This window comes from Lacerta agilis, chromosome 1 (genome assembly GCF_009819535.1).
Source record: "Lacerta agilis isolate rLacAgi1 chromosome 1, rLacAgi1.pri, whole genome shotgun sequence".
Lineage (NCBI taxonomy): Eukaryota > Metazoa > Chordata > Lepidosauria > Squamata > Lacertidae > Lacerta > Lacerta agilis.
In genome coordinates this window covers 97,576,434-97,591,872 of record NC_046312.1, presented here as the reverse complement: position 1 = coordinate 97,591,872, position 15,439 = coordinate 97,576,434, and the positions used below count along the sequence as shown (strand labels likewise).

At 39.3% G+C, this 15,439-nt stretch overlaps 1 protein-coding gene and 1 long non-coding RNA gene across 3 annotated transcripts in view; one reads left to right on the top strand and one right to left on the bottom strand.

The window, feature by feature from the left end:
- The window catches only part of ARHGAP15 (Rho GTPase activating protein 15), a 365,517-nt gene that overhangs the window by 287,051 nt on the left and 63,027 nt on the right, over window positions 1-15,439 (bottom strand). The window lies entirely within an intron of this gene.
- On the top strand, window positions 91-1,555 carry LOC117054996. Its single transcript, XR_004427560.1, has 2 exons — window positions 91-260; window positions 1,353-1,555. It is a non-coding gene; the product is annotated as an uncharacterized LOC117054996 (long non-coding RNA).

Here is a 15,439-nt window from a genome sequence, read left to right as displayed (position 1 = left end):
CAGAACAATGATAAGGTATACTGCTGAGATAAAAATACGGTATGTTTAGATCCAGAAGTTTCCTTGTACTGATTGCAGAAAGCATTGGAATAAGTCCTTTGTTATCTCTTTGAAATGAATATGGCTAATAGTGTACCAAGTTGCACGGACTTGCCTGCAGTGTTTGAACCAGTCCCATATACATTTTGCTTGATTCTTTTTCCCTTCATCATTTTCTCATGTCATCCCGGCTTATAGAGAAAGTCAAGCATTAACAGATGGTAAGTCTGATTTCTTTAAATTGCCTTTATACTGCTAAGTTGAAAGTAACAGTTCAGTTTGCACTGATCCATGTTGAGAATTATTAGGCTGATTAGCTTTTTCAAACGCTACTGATGTTGATGGCACAAATGTAACCTTTGTGTATGCTCTGTTTCATCAGCACACATCTTGCCTCTCTGATAAAGTTGTCAATTTTGGCCATATCCTTTTGGAAGGGTCAAAATGTCATTTCCCTTTTTAGTCGGGACTTTATAAGACTAATATGAGCAATTCCATTCCACTTGAAAAGGGTACTAACATGACTACTGTGTGAATGTGTCCATCCTAATAGAAACAAACATCCCAATAGAGTTTGCCGAATTGGGTTAATATCAGAAGTTATATGCAATTCAGTGGCTTCAGCTTGCTTTGCTGCACATTGATTAGATTATCTTTAGGCCTTTCCCTCACAAACAGAAAAAGAATATCTCAACCACATTTTAGACATCAGCTGAACAGCCCCCAAGAGCACTAACAGATTGGGGAGAAAAACCTAGCTATTGGTGATATTGCTCTGGAGAAATCAAAAATCAATTGTAGCTCAATTCTTGTATACTTACTACAGCAGCATCACAACTTTCTTTTGGGAGGAAAGTTCCGTCCATGCTACACAGTGACACTTCAACTGGCAACAACCTGGTTTGAGTAGATCATGTGTAAGGTACCACAAGAGAACCATCTTTCCTAAGGAACGTATCACATTAACCATCCACATAAGTTGCAGATGGCTGCTTTTAAATGGTTGGGACTCTGCATTGACATACCACAGCAGTATATTTGAATTGGGCATAAACAAATACAACATAAAAATTTTAACACAAAAAACTGAGTAGTATTTTAACTGATAATGAGATAATACAACAACAACAACAACAAACTACTAAAGTAGAATATACTTTCACATCATGATTTTAAAAGGGGGAACTTTTTCATGGTGCATATTTTGTCAACTACAAAAAAAGTATTGATAGTTGCGGACAATGAGGAGGATGAGAAAGGAAATAATTTCATCGTAATGGGTACTGACATGTTAATGTTAAATATTGTTACAGATGGGAATAGAAGAGCATTGTGCTTCAGGATAGTGATCTTACAGTGCACATCTGGAGCAGTCTGCCTAAACCTTGATTTGCAATGGTGGTTAAGGGCATCAGATGTCATCACTCAGACAAACACAATGTGTTATGTGGAAGAAATCACAATGCATACAAAACATGCCACATGATCACAAATAAAGCCATGCATCATTTGTTGATTTGTTTTTAGCCAGCTTTTCATTATTTGATGCTGTACCCCAAGGCATCCATTCTCCTTCAAAAGACAGTCCCTGACTTACAAAACAGCCATAACGGAGATACATATTCTCTGTATATTTATATTTGGAAGCAGGGACATCAGACATACTGCTTAACACCAACACTTCATTTTTCAAGAACGTCTCCAAATTGAGCTTTTCTATTCTGGTCAGGGGTACAGACAAGTAGAGCTATGGGGAGTCATCAAGATTTGCATTGTGAATATTCTCAAGTTCTCACAAAGCGTGTGAATTTGGTCAAGGGTTACATTTCCACATAAAGAACACATCCTACCGCTTTTGTTTTGTGCAACCATTTCAATTATAAATTACTGTTCCAGCCCATTCTTTTCCAGCTTTTACACATTCCCTTAAGAAAAAGTTGCTACAGAGGCAGGCGTGTATGTACAGAACTCCAGAAAGATGCTCCAGTTTAGGTTTGGCAACTCTCCTAGCAAATAATATTTAAGACTTTGTATTTATGGTATTAACAGATTCAGGAGAGATAAAAGAAAGTACTTCTTCATGCAGCACATAGTTAAAATATGGGACTAACTCCCACAGGAGGCCGTGGTGGCCACCAACTTGGATGGCTTTGAAAGAGGGTTAGACAAATCTGTGGAGGACAAGGCTACCAACGGCTACTAGCCATGATGACTATGTTCTACCTCCACTGTTAGAGGCATTATGCTCCTGGTTATCACTTGCTAGGAACTGCAGGTGAGCAGAGTGCTGCTGTGCTTATGTCCACTTTGCAGGCTCCGGTTGGCTACTGTGAGAACAGGATGCTGGACTAGATGGGCCATTGGCCCAATCCAACAGACTCATCATACGTTCTTATATTCTGCTACATTCTATGTTTGGACAGCATTCTTGCTGTCCAAACATAGCCCATGAAGAATATTGTGAAGAGAAAAAATAATAATTAACATTTTACAGCACTTGAGTCTTCAGAAAATTGCACGTACATTATCTTGTTATAATCCCTAAAACAAACCTGTTAAGGCAGAACAGTATAATTATTCCAATATTGTAGATGGCAGGCTGTGGCTCAGTGGTTTGCTTCAAGCCACCTGATGTGCTTATAGCAGATAATGGATTCAAATCTGGGACTTCTTGATTTGCAGTGCAGTCTCTTAACCACAACAGTACACTTCTGTTGGATTTTAGAGATTGCAACAGGAAAGAATGGCACTGATGTTGAGTCTGAAACAATTAAACATGATCGCCCCCTTGTCTTCACTGCAGCCTCCTGCACCTTTCCAAAGACTGTTCCTAAGGGTCAAGGTACCCATCAAAATTATGCAGGGCTGTGACATGGGGTGCTGTAGTGGGATGAGGGGTTCTGCAGAAATGGTGAGTGGAGAGGGTGGTTCCTTACTCTCAAAGAATTGCCTTCCACTCATATAAGAGCAATTTCAGACCCAGATGTATCGAGTCATTTATGGCCTCATAGGTCCAGAACACTTTGATTTGTGACCAGAAGAAAACCATAACCCAGAACACTGGAATACTGACAGTAGTGATGAGAAAAAGACTAAAATTCCAAAACATGTAACTTCAACCAGACCAACAACAGCATAATAAAATATTATCCAACTGTAAACATATCATTAAACCAACCATCTAGGATGCCCATTGTGAAATTATTTTCTTATTTTTAATTCTTCCATAAATATGCCAGCCCATGTAATTTGCAAAATATATTCAAGTATAGTCATTAGTACTGCATGCATATATCTGTGTGTGTGTGTGTGTGTGTGTGTGTGTATATATATATATATATATTGTTTTAAAGTTGTTTCAATTCCTTGCTGCCACTGGACCCTGAAAACAAACAAATGAACTGCATGCATATATATAGCCTATGCTATTTTTGAACAACTGGATCCAATGGTTCGCTTGCTTCTCAACCTGCTATAGAATAATCTGGCAGATCTCTAATTTTAATAAGCTTCAGAGGGATTTGGTGTAATGCAGCCTTTGCTTACATCAATTAACACTCGAAGAAAAACAAAGAACTTGTTAATGGCATTTATCAGTTTAAAAAGGTAGCAAGAGTGAGGGCTTGACTATATAGCACTGGAAATTCCATTATTATTCCAAATGGATTTTTTTTGTCCTTCCCTGCCCATCCAAAAGTAGTTGTGAGAGGCTGAGAAGAGGATCAGTGGGGCAGTGGGTACATGGACGTGCTTAACCATTTTCAATCCTGCCAGCTGTCTGCTTAAAATCACTCTACTGTCCCTTCTATTTCAATAAGAAAAATTAGGGGCTTCTAGTCTTTTGCTTGCAGGGGGACAAAAAGTGGGGAAGCAATTTTTAGCAGGAAATGAAAAGTGTAGAGCTGACTCTCTACCCCAATTTTAGCATTCTTCAGTTTAAAAATAAAATAAAAATAAATGACAATTGAGGATATATTATTACAGAATTGTTCGTTATATATTATTTATACCTGATTGATGGGTAAACTAAAATTATGCAGGGCCTATTTATTTATTTATTTTGGAGCAACATTCAGTTATGAGACCTTCACCACCATGATCTGAAGTGGTACAACCCAACCCAGATATACTATTTCAGTGAGAGGTTAGAACAGGTGATTGTCACATCGACGTAACTATTTTACAACCCTTTCATTCTACATTTGCATAGCTAAAGAGACTGACTATACAAGCAATAAAACTACTCTAGGGAAGTCTCTATCATTCTCCCAAATCATAAGGCAGATTTCACCACACTTTAGGTGGGGATGAGGTGAAATTATCGTGTTTATTTCCTATGAGATGGTTTATCTTATTTGTGTGAATACTGCTTATTTATGAGCAGCTCTCATACAGCCAGGGGCAGGGGGAATTAAATGATTCACCCACATGGAAGAGAGCCATTCATGTAGGTCTTTCCCATGGAATCGGAACCCTGTAGAGAGTTGCCAATTCTGTGGAAAGACTCACATAACTTGGCCAGGTGGTTAGCAATTTTAAACATTCTGCATACAGATAAGCACCTTCCACATAGCTGGAAGAACATCTAAAGTTTCCCTAAATTTGCCAGTTTTCCAGATTTGTGGTATAATCAGCATGCTGGCCAATGCCAGCGGCACCCTGCAAAATATCATTTTAGAGCATTCTTGTCCCTCTAGACTTCTGAAGGTCTCACAAGCTATTCAAGTATCGGTAGGTATAATTGTGGTGTATGTATTTACATTTAATGTTTAAATAATATTTCCCTTACAATATAACATATTGAAAGTTCAGTTCTGTTTCCTTTTTGGGTTATTGGGATTCTTCCTGTTCCCTTCCAACTTGTTAGCCCAGGAATTTTGTAGGCAATGCTTCCATATGTTTTGGGCTATATTTGTGAAGTGCCAAAAAACCTTCATGCTGGGGTTCTATATAAGCACATTATATTATTATTTCATTATTTTTAAGCTGAACCAATGGCACAAAATAACTGAACCATGTATTTAGGATGTAGTGGTGCTAGAGAATCATCAAGAACATTCTCTGTAGCAGTGAATACTATGTTTCCTAAGTATTGTGAAATTATAGCTTCCTTTTACCAATGCGAGAGAATTAATCCAAACAACTTGATAACAAGGGTTATTATTATGCTAACAATGGTTAAAGGTGGCTCAAGTGGAACAGCCTGGCACATCTGAACATTTCAGATCAAAGGTCTGTTGGACTGAAACAACAAATAGAATCAAATCCTTGAACTGTTTCTGCATTTCCAAACTTGCAATGTTACACCCTAGAATGTGACTTAATGAAATACAGATGAGGAGTGCCATGGAGCAGCCAGTCCTGCTGCAACAATGAAAATTAATGTACCACTTGCTTGGCTGAGGAAGCCAACCGTTTATTGCAGACAGCTTTGCACTTTAACACTTTGGTCTTGGAGGGCTGAGATAACTTATTTAGTCACAGCTAACTAACAAAAAGTTAGAAACGGAGGGAAATGTTGAGTTTGGTGGGCAAACAGAACAGTCCTTGCAGAACCCCTGTCATACCACACTTCTAGAATTTCTAGGATTTATTCATATTTTAAAAACAGCTTTTATCCATTCATTTCAAGAGCAAAGCTAAGTGGCAAAGCAGGGCAAGGTCATAAAATGGAGTTGAGATTCAATGGTCAGTTTTAGTAGCATTTTCTGTGGCTTAATTTTAATTGTTCATTTTAAATTCCTTTAAAATTAAGGAGAGAAGACAGGTAATCAATTTAAGCTGTACCGGTAAGTCCACTCTTCAGTGTCAAGTATATCCAAGTTCTATGGTGAGCAGGGCACCTGACACCATGCACATCCCTGTGCTGGAGATCTCTTTTGGAGAGGAGAAATGACCGCTAGGAGGAACACAGAGAGTAGAAATGCTATGGTGCATCTGTAGCAGCACATTTGGGCACCTTCAAATGCCCCAGCTGCAACTAAACATGTCCCACCCACATTGGTCTCTACAGCCACAGCAAGCGCTGCAACCTTCCAACAGCATGACCTCACCCTCAAAGGCGCATTCCTCCATTATCTCCCAAAACAGACGGATGCCAATCATCTCCCAAGCAGCAGGACTCCTACATTTTCTTATCTTCTTCATATCTGACCCAAATCAGACATGACTCTGCCCCTCTCCCAAGCCGTTCATACATTCCAGAAGAGGGACTAGATAAGGGAGGTATCACAATATTATTTCCTCACTGCTGATGCTTGGCTGCATAACAGATGGAGTGTCATGCTCCCAGTGAAGTCAATTTCCAGTTCAGAAACTAAACTGAATTTCTGGTTATGATTAGATCACCAAGGAACTTTGGGGCATGCAATTCCAAAAGTATCTGATGATCATCATGAGTACTACAAGTATATGTGTACATATGCTTTGGCTTTGCCAAATTCTTTACCAAGGTAATGAGCGTCTGAGCTATGAAATAGGATGTCCCCAGTTCAAACCTTGCTTCAGCCACAACTCACAAAGTTGAGTTTCACAAATCTGGCAATTATAATATGAAGTTACTTTACCAGGTTGTTGAAAGGATTAATGAGAGAAAGTACATGGAGTGATATGTAAATGCTAAATAGGCTTTTGAGTTCTAAGATAGGGACTGCAGAAAATGAATGAAAAAGATGGAATACTGACTGGGGAGTTTGCAAGGACAAGAGGAATGAATGCTAAAAGAACTGCATGAAGGTCACTCCCAAGGGAAGACACCCAGTCAAGTAAGTATTAAGTGCTGGTTTAGAATGCTACCATTCAGTTTGAAACAATCTCTCCTCAGTCTGTGTGAATAAGGGAATTGTATCGATCTTCCCCACCCTTTATCAAGAATGTCTGCTGTTACAGAAACCTGGGCACCAACTTGCACATTTGTACACTTAATCAAAAAGTACTGCTACATCTTTTAGCAAGGCAGAACTCTAAAATGCACCCCCTGTCTTCAGAAGTATCTATCGGCTTAGCTTTCTGTTTTTGTTTTCATTCTGTCTCCTGTTTTACAAGAACAAGCAAGTCCTTAAATGCCCTAGAAATCAGAACAATCTCCGATTGTATATCCTTAATAAAGTTTCAGTAAACATTTATTATATCAATGTCTCTGCTCTCTTACTACTCCCCATATAACTCTTTATTTATTTATTTATTTATTTGCATAGCCCACAGGCCGTTGCATCAAAACAAACAAACAAACAAAACATATTACAGATACTGATAAAAACCATATATAACCAATAAAATGAGCTGAATCGGGATTCGGCACAATTAAAACAAGGAGATCTTAATTATGAGGGGGCACTGTTATTCAGCTGGCAGCCCTCAATTTCATGGCCCTCTCAACAAATCTGGCTACCTTCTATATAACTCTATTAACTGCATAGCTTAGAATTAGGAGACTTATTTCAAACTTGTGTTACTGGCACTTGCATATATATATGGACTCCAGGAAGGAAAAGCAATAAATGTCTGGTATCATTGTTTTTGTTACTAACAAGTTAACATTTTAAAAACAAAAGAAGAGAGAATGAAACATTGCAGTTTAATGATACTTTACCAAAGGGGGGGGGGAGAAGAAGGCAGGGCTTTTCTAAATATTGTAAGAGATTGTTTATTGGGAAATAAATCATTTAGCCTAATATTTTAATTATTTGAAACATCTCATAGAAAGACATACAAGAGCAGTGAAATGACCCAGATATTTAAGAAAAAATTAAAAATGTGTGATAGTAACAGAATTCATCAAATGAAACCTCCTTGGGCATTATTAGCTTTCCATCAGGTTATGTGGTTGTCAGCAAACAGCAGACCTTTTGTGAAATGTTATTTATGTGCATAATGTAGACAGGGTAGGCAAATAATTTTAGAAGGAAATGTTTTGGAGAACAATAACCCTTTACCATCCTATTCCTGTGATTGTAATCTGTTTTAACTTAATTTTAAATTGCTGTAACCCTCCCTAGGACCTGCTGGTGAAGGACAAGTAATGGTACTACTAGTAGTAGTAGTAATTTGCACAGAAGATGGGACTATTGAGGAAATAACTTAAACCAGAAAATATATTTATTCCATGTGTTTCATCACAGGTTTTTCTGGTGTGTAGGCCTATGTTATACCATTTTCTCCACCTCACCCCAAAATGGAGCTGTATTGGAATAGGGCAGATGTCTGCGGCTTGCTCCCTCAGGTGATAATGTGTGAACAAGGCCTACGGCTCCTTTCAAATGTCACATGCATTTCATGTCAAAGCACTGAAATCACGTCACTGGGAAGTGTGGTAATTTCACAACCTAAGATCAACCCTGTTGAATCAGGCCAAAGACTGATCTTGCCTAGGCATCCTGCACTCACAGTGGCCAACCAAATGCCTTTACATAGGGTGCACTCAAACAGGGCCTGAGTGCAACAACACTCCCTTCACTTGTATAGTTTCATTTTCAACCTATTTCCCAACAACCCTTTATAATAACTGAATAAATACATCCAATAACCCATGGAATTCACCTTTTTCACATAGCAGTCAAGCCTCACACTTTCAAATAGTATTATTTCATTCAAGATTAACACAGTTGCCATAAGTAGTTGTCCCATTCTAAAACAGATATTGCAGGTTCTATTGCAGTTTACTTTAGGCTGTGCTTTCAGGGTGCCAGGATTATTATTAGCATTAGTATTAATTAGATTTATATTCTACCCTTCATCAGAATATCTCATGGTGGTTCACAAGATAAAAATATAAGATAAAAGCACAGATAAATAGTAAAAACAGAAACAATAAAATAATACCCTGCCTCCCCACCCCCAACACATTGAAAAGGCTGTAGATTATTAATCAGCCTAAGGCCTAGTTGAAGAGGAGTGTTTTTCACCTGGAGCCTAAAAATATATAATGAAGATCCAGACGAACCTCCCTGGGGAATGCATGCCACAACATGGAGCCACTACAGAGAAGGCCCGTTTTCATGTTGTCACCCTCGGGACCTCACATGGAGGAGGCACACAAAGGAGGGCCTCAGATGATGAATGCAGAGTCCAGGTCTCTTTATATGGGGAGAGGCGGTACTTGGGGTATTGTAGCACTGAGCCATTTTAAGGCTTCATAGGTCAAAACCAGCACTTTAAATTGGGCCTGGAAGCTAATTGGCAGCAAATGCATTCAGGCCAGAATCACTGTAATATGTATGCTCAAACCATCTTGCCCCAGAGTGAGCAACCTGATGACCAATTCTTCATCACCTGAAGTTTCTGAACAATCTTCAGAAGCAGCCTACGTATAACACATCACAGTAATCCAGGCTAGAGGTTACCAGAGCATAGACAACAGAAGTTAGGTTATCCCTGTCCAGATACGGGTGTAGCTGGGCCACCAGCTGAAACTGATGGAAGATATTCTGCACCACCAAGGCCTCAAGTGACAGCAAAGGATCCAAAAGTAGCACAAAGCTATGTGCCCGCTCCTTCAGAAGAAGTGTAACCCCATCAAGAGCATGTAGAGGTCTACACTGAAAAGTTTCCATGCCTCAAATATCCAAAATAATACATGGGTGGAGGGGGAAAAATAGGCAGGAAAAATAGTCATGCAGAGGAGCAGGGCCAAAGGAGTGACCCCACAACCTCTTTCTACACATTACACCCTTTTCTATATGTGAATAACATGGGGCCTAAGTCTGAGGTCCAGGTGAATTATGGAAATACAGTCTCAGAATAGCTACTCATTTGGAAAATCCAAATTGCATTGAAAGGTAAAAGATATAATGCCTGAAATAACCTTAAATTAATTTAGTTCTGACTTGAAACTAAATCAGTCCCATCTGACAAATTTCTGCCTTATCCTGTCTTGTCAGGATTGCCAAACTTTATAATCCCTTTTCCCCAACTTCGCTTTGATTCAGTCTCTTATTTGGTTCCTGTCAGGAAACCCCCCTCCCCACGGCAGGTCACATCCCGGGATCGTTTGCAGTACAAGGAACCACCCCCTTTGTTCACCAGTTCGTCATCCCCCTCCTCAGGAGGAAGCGACCGTTCCTTCAGTGGGGAGGGGGAGTTAGAGGCAGGAAGTCGGTGCAGGGGCTGTGAAGAGATCACAGAGCCTGAGCACCAAGGGGGAAGCGGGGAACAGGGACAGTTTCCCGTGCCCCGAGTTCACAGACAGGAAAGACGTGGAAGGGGGAGGCAGGGGTTCAGGATCCCGCGCCTCTTTTGCTGGACAAAGAACCAGAAGATTTCATTCCCGGACTCTGCGGAGGGATGAGATGGACGTTTGAACTTTTGCTCCACTGTAAATATCTGCACAATAAAGAACTCTGCGTTCAGCTGATTTCTCATGAGCAACCACTGAACATCCTTACAGTTCCCAAACCACAACCCCTGGACTAAGGGCAGGAAAAAATAGAACAGCAATGCACAGGATCAAAATTATATTCTTATTTGTACTCTCTCATAAACTTGGGGCCAGCATTTTTTTCTGACAGATGACTTATTTTTCCAGCCTTGGGAATACCCATCAGATTAATTGTTTGACAGAATTTTCCTGCCTTTTCTTTCTCAGAAGGTGTAGATTTTTCACATGCCTGTTACACGCCACTATGGAATTTCCCATGAGTGGTAGTTAATTGTAGTTTAGTTTACTGGCCTTTTGTTTGAGAGGTACATTTCCCCAAGAGCTGACTCAGTTGGAACAGAAAAATCACTACGGAGAGGCGACGTCTTGACAGTCAAAACAAATACACATTTTATCTGTAAGGAACTTTGGCATAAGTATAACCTTTGATATTATAATAAGACCACACCCTTGCTTCAGTTAGGCATTTCCTGGATTTTTTTTGTTTTTGTGGTTTTTTTTGTCATTAAAACACTCAGAATGAAATATTTGGGAAACTATTCACAAGTCTTTTAAAAGTAGTGTGTTTATTTCTCAGGGGTGAGCAGATAGTTCTCACACATTTGCCATATTTTAATTTGCAAAGTGATAGGTGAGAGAGAAAGAAGCTGAATTTGTTTGAGAGAGAGATCTATTAGCAAGCTGAATTATCTGAGAGCAAGTCTCAGTATTCAGTATATATAAAATAGGTGTGTAAGTGATCTGCCTCAAAAGAATCATTAAGTTGTAGAGTTGGACGGGACCCGAAGGCTCTCATCTAGTCCGACTACCTGCTCACAGCTGTCCCTGGGTGGGCTTGAACCACCAACCTTCTGGTTAACAGCCAAATGAACTGTCCCACTGCACCAGCATCAGAGTAGTTCTGAGGATGCTGAAAGAAATGTTAATGAAGATACAGGGTTATATAAGCTTTTGTGGACCACACTCTGGATCCTTAAGCCACAATACATTTGCTGATCTGAAAGGTGTGATAACAGAACGATCCTAACTTGAGGGAGCAGATTTGTCACCACATTTGAAGCCCTGTTAGCTTCTGCTGGCCAGGGTGGAAGATGTGGAGGTGGCACTTCTTGGGTGGTTGGGTGAGGGGTTGTTACAGGACACTGACATATCTACCTCCTGGAATCTGAGAAAATGATTATAGAATGCCTTTGCAAGCAAACAGTACCGGAGTTATGTTGTAAAGGACCTTTTTGGGGGATTAATTCATTGATACACTTTGATTGTAAATTAGATTATCTTCCCCATCATAGGCATTGCACAATTGCCACATAAGTGAAAAATCTGAATCTAAACACGTGGCTAAAATGCAGCCTGGCAATCTTGCAAAAATATACGTGCATGCATAATATGAAATGCACGATAGGGATTAATGCTGATTCTACAAGGCTAACAAATGAAGTTCAATATCTCACTGTACTCAAAGAAGAGTCCTTATAGCTTTAAAACTGGAGAACATCCCTGCAGGATATCAGCATTGCTCAGCACCAACAACAATCTTTTCTGCCATTTATCCTCTAGGCAATGACTATTACACACTCTAAATGTGACACCCGTGGAGACTGCACCATCAGCCTCAGTCTGCTCTCAGCCAATCCCCACTTGCCTGCTTTCTTATTACAACCAGACCAAGGGCGTGACACTGCCAGTTTCCCCCTCCGACTAAGGAGTCTCAGAACTCGGCAGGGAAGAGGATGGGGACAAATCTAGAATTAGTTGGCTCTGTCACTCATTGGCAATGGTGCCACCTATCTCAGCTCCTTACAATCTGTTCCACCAGTTTCAATGGACATCAGTCACTGCTATGGGACACTCTAACCCTATTCAGGGCAGACTTCAACCAACCAAGTACCACTTCATAAGTGCATTGATGCCAAGGCCATCTTGGAAATAAACCACTGATATTATTGTCCTTCGGGTGGGTATAATCTCTTTGCATAAAGCAACATCTTCTGTTGAACCACAGATCATTAAGAATCATATCAAGTTCATATGACCGGGCTCATATTTGTTTTGCCTATCTTGCTTGCTCCTGTTTTTTGTTTTTTTTTTTGCATGTGATATAATATAACTCAGATGCAAATCTTGATTTGGTACAGAGGCAACAGAGCCTTCTTACCCCATCTGGAATGCAGCTTTTGGTATGATATACAGAGGGAGGTTGGCAATGGCAAGAGAGAAAAATTATGCATATGAACATATTTTCATGCAAAGCAATTTTTAGCACATTTAAATGCAGCGCCAAAGGGGGGCAATTCCAGATACTTGAACCAATCTGAGATGCCCAAGGATAACTATCCCTCTTGGCCCACCAATTAAAAAGGATGCAGTTATTCATAAACACACATGAAATATAGAAAAAAGGAGGGGAGGAAGTAGAAGATGCAATATGGTCCACCAGAAAATATCAGATTTATTTGTGAAAGTTATTCATAGCCTTTGCTACGTTAGGCACGGCAGATGTACGAGTGTTATGTTTGTTTATTTGCAATGGGAGTCCTGAGCTCAACAACATGGAATCTATTTTTGATACATAAAGTGAAAAGTTAAGGGTGTTGCTTCTTTCTTATTTTTTTAATGCTCCTGGTGAAGATGAAATAGGGAGCTGTCTCCATCTTCAGTGCCCCTCAATTGCTGCAATATAATAATAAACACAGGTTATGCCCTCAGCTGCAGGAATTCAAAAGTGGCAAGAAAGAATGTTATTATATAATAATTTATCAAAATGTGTGCAGGGCACTAAATATACACCTAAGAAATTCTGATGAGCTTAATTTTTTTTTTAAAGCACCATAGATTCTGAAAAATTAAAGCTGAAGTTGCCACGCTGATGCTAATGAATGTAATGAAATGGTAGACATCGTTGCAAATTTTTTTACAAAGAACAAAACATAACATTGTCAACTTTTGGTTCTTAGAATGGAAGCTTTAAAGGGAAGCTGACACACTTCCAAATTATTGGATATTTTCATGGGTGCTGACTCACATGTGAGTATAAAATTTGGACAGTAAAGCCACAGAAGAAAGACCTTCAGTTATGGAACAAATGGAAAATAAAACAGATGCAAAAGACTGTTTGCAAATGTTGTTTAAATTTCAAAGAAGGCCACAGCCAGAAGCAAGAGGACCATGGAGAGAACTATAGCAACGCTGTGGAGCTTTTGAACATATTCATTCCAAAAGTAGCCTCCCTCTTCCAACCACACTATCCAATAAACTCAAAACTCTGGACAAATGGGGGGGGTGAGACAATGTGATTACCATTTAAGAAATAAATAATTCACTAAAGTTGCAATCCTATACACGTTTACCTGGAAGTCCTATACACATTTCTTTTAAGTAGACGTGTGTAGGATTGTGTTGTAAATTGTATTGCACCACTGCTGCTTTTTGAAGAAGGTGGTTTGTACAGCGGATGAAAACATTCAGTCATCTTGAGATGTCTTTTCACATAAGCATCAAAGCGGAAAGTCTACTTCATGAAATTTCTGCATCCATGTTCCATTTTTACACATCATCATCAGATCTGCAATTCTATGGCATTTCCAGAAGGTTTTTTTTTTTAACTCAGAATAAAACTTTAAGGATGTATATGTATTTTTAAAATGACAATGATTAATACATGTAAAGAGACACATGTCATGGTGATAGTATTCTTCCACATCAATTAACTAGGCAAATTTAAAAAAAAAAAAACCTAAAGGAAGCTACTAGTATGAAGACAAGAAAAAGTGAATGAAAAATACTACATAGTTCCAAAAATATTCCCTCTAAAATTATAAGGAAGTAAAGCTGTATTTGAAGTCCGCGTTTTAGGTGTATTTCATACAAAATGTTTTCATGCATGCTGTAAAAGTGAATTGCTATACGATCATGGACATTTGTGTGGAATATATATATATATATTCACATCACATTCACAGAATGTGGACATCGCCTGATTCCTAGACTGAGACTGACTTATTGATGAAATCTCAACATAAAGTATCTCCCAATTTCCAGTCTATTTTTGCTTGTCTCTTCCTGTTAACTGCTTGTCTGAATTTTATGATAATGATGTGCACCTGTACCAGTTAAAGTCTTTGTATGCTTAATTGACATTGCTTGTTGCTGGCACTATGCATGCTACCAAGTTGCACTTAAACTAATTAATTAACAAAATAAACCAACCAAGCAGATAGTTCATGAGAACTACAGCTGTTTGACTGAATGTTTTAGTGGGGGAACTGGGGTTGCGTCTAGTGGCCTCCAGTGGCCACATATTTGGCATTTAAGGAAAAGGGGGCATACATATATATCAAAGCTCTTCCACACAGGCAAGAACCCTGAACAACCAGGATTCAACTTTGCACAAAATGATGCTACAGTCAAAGGCCCTCTTTCCTACTAATGTTGAATGGGCAAGTGCGAGGGGTATGTCCAGCAGGTCTGTTGGTGCTTTGGCTAGCTGGCCTGTTCCTCACTGGACATAGTCAATGTGCAGGGATTACTGGAACAGCCCTCCAATTGTCACTGCCTCTGCCTCTGGTTGTCACTGACCTCCCTGCTTCCCACCCTACCAGTCCCAATTAGTACCAGCCACCACTGTCTGCCTGCTTAGGCTTCCAAATTTACCCTGGGCTTTAAAAAAATAATGGACAAAGTCATGCATATGACTAACTGCATGCCATGTGCTAGTTTGAGCTTGAGCTATGATCCAGTTTCAGAATTTTCCTCTACCGTTAACTCATTCAAGCTATTGACAATATTGCTTAATTTACAGGGTTGCTATAAGGACTACTGTATCAAGCTATTTGAACAATTAACATACCATCTTATATATATTCACTCAGAAGAAAGACCCACAGAGTTTGATGGGACTTATTCCTAAGTATGTGAATATAGGATTACAACTTTAAAGTGGTGTCTGCAGTAGTGTGTGCAACATATAATTATTGTACCAGACTCATGTGACACCTCATAAGGAATACAAAATGTACCGGTACT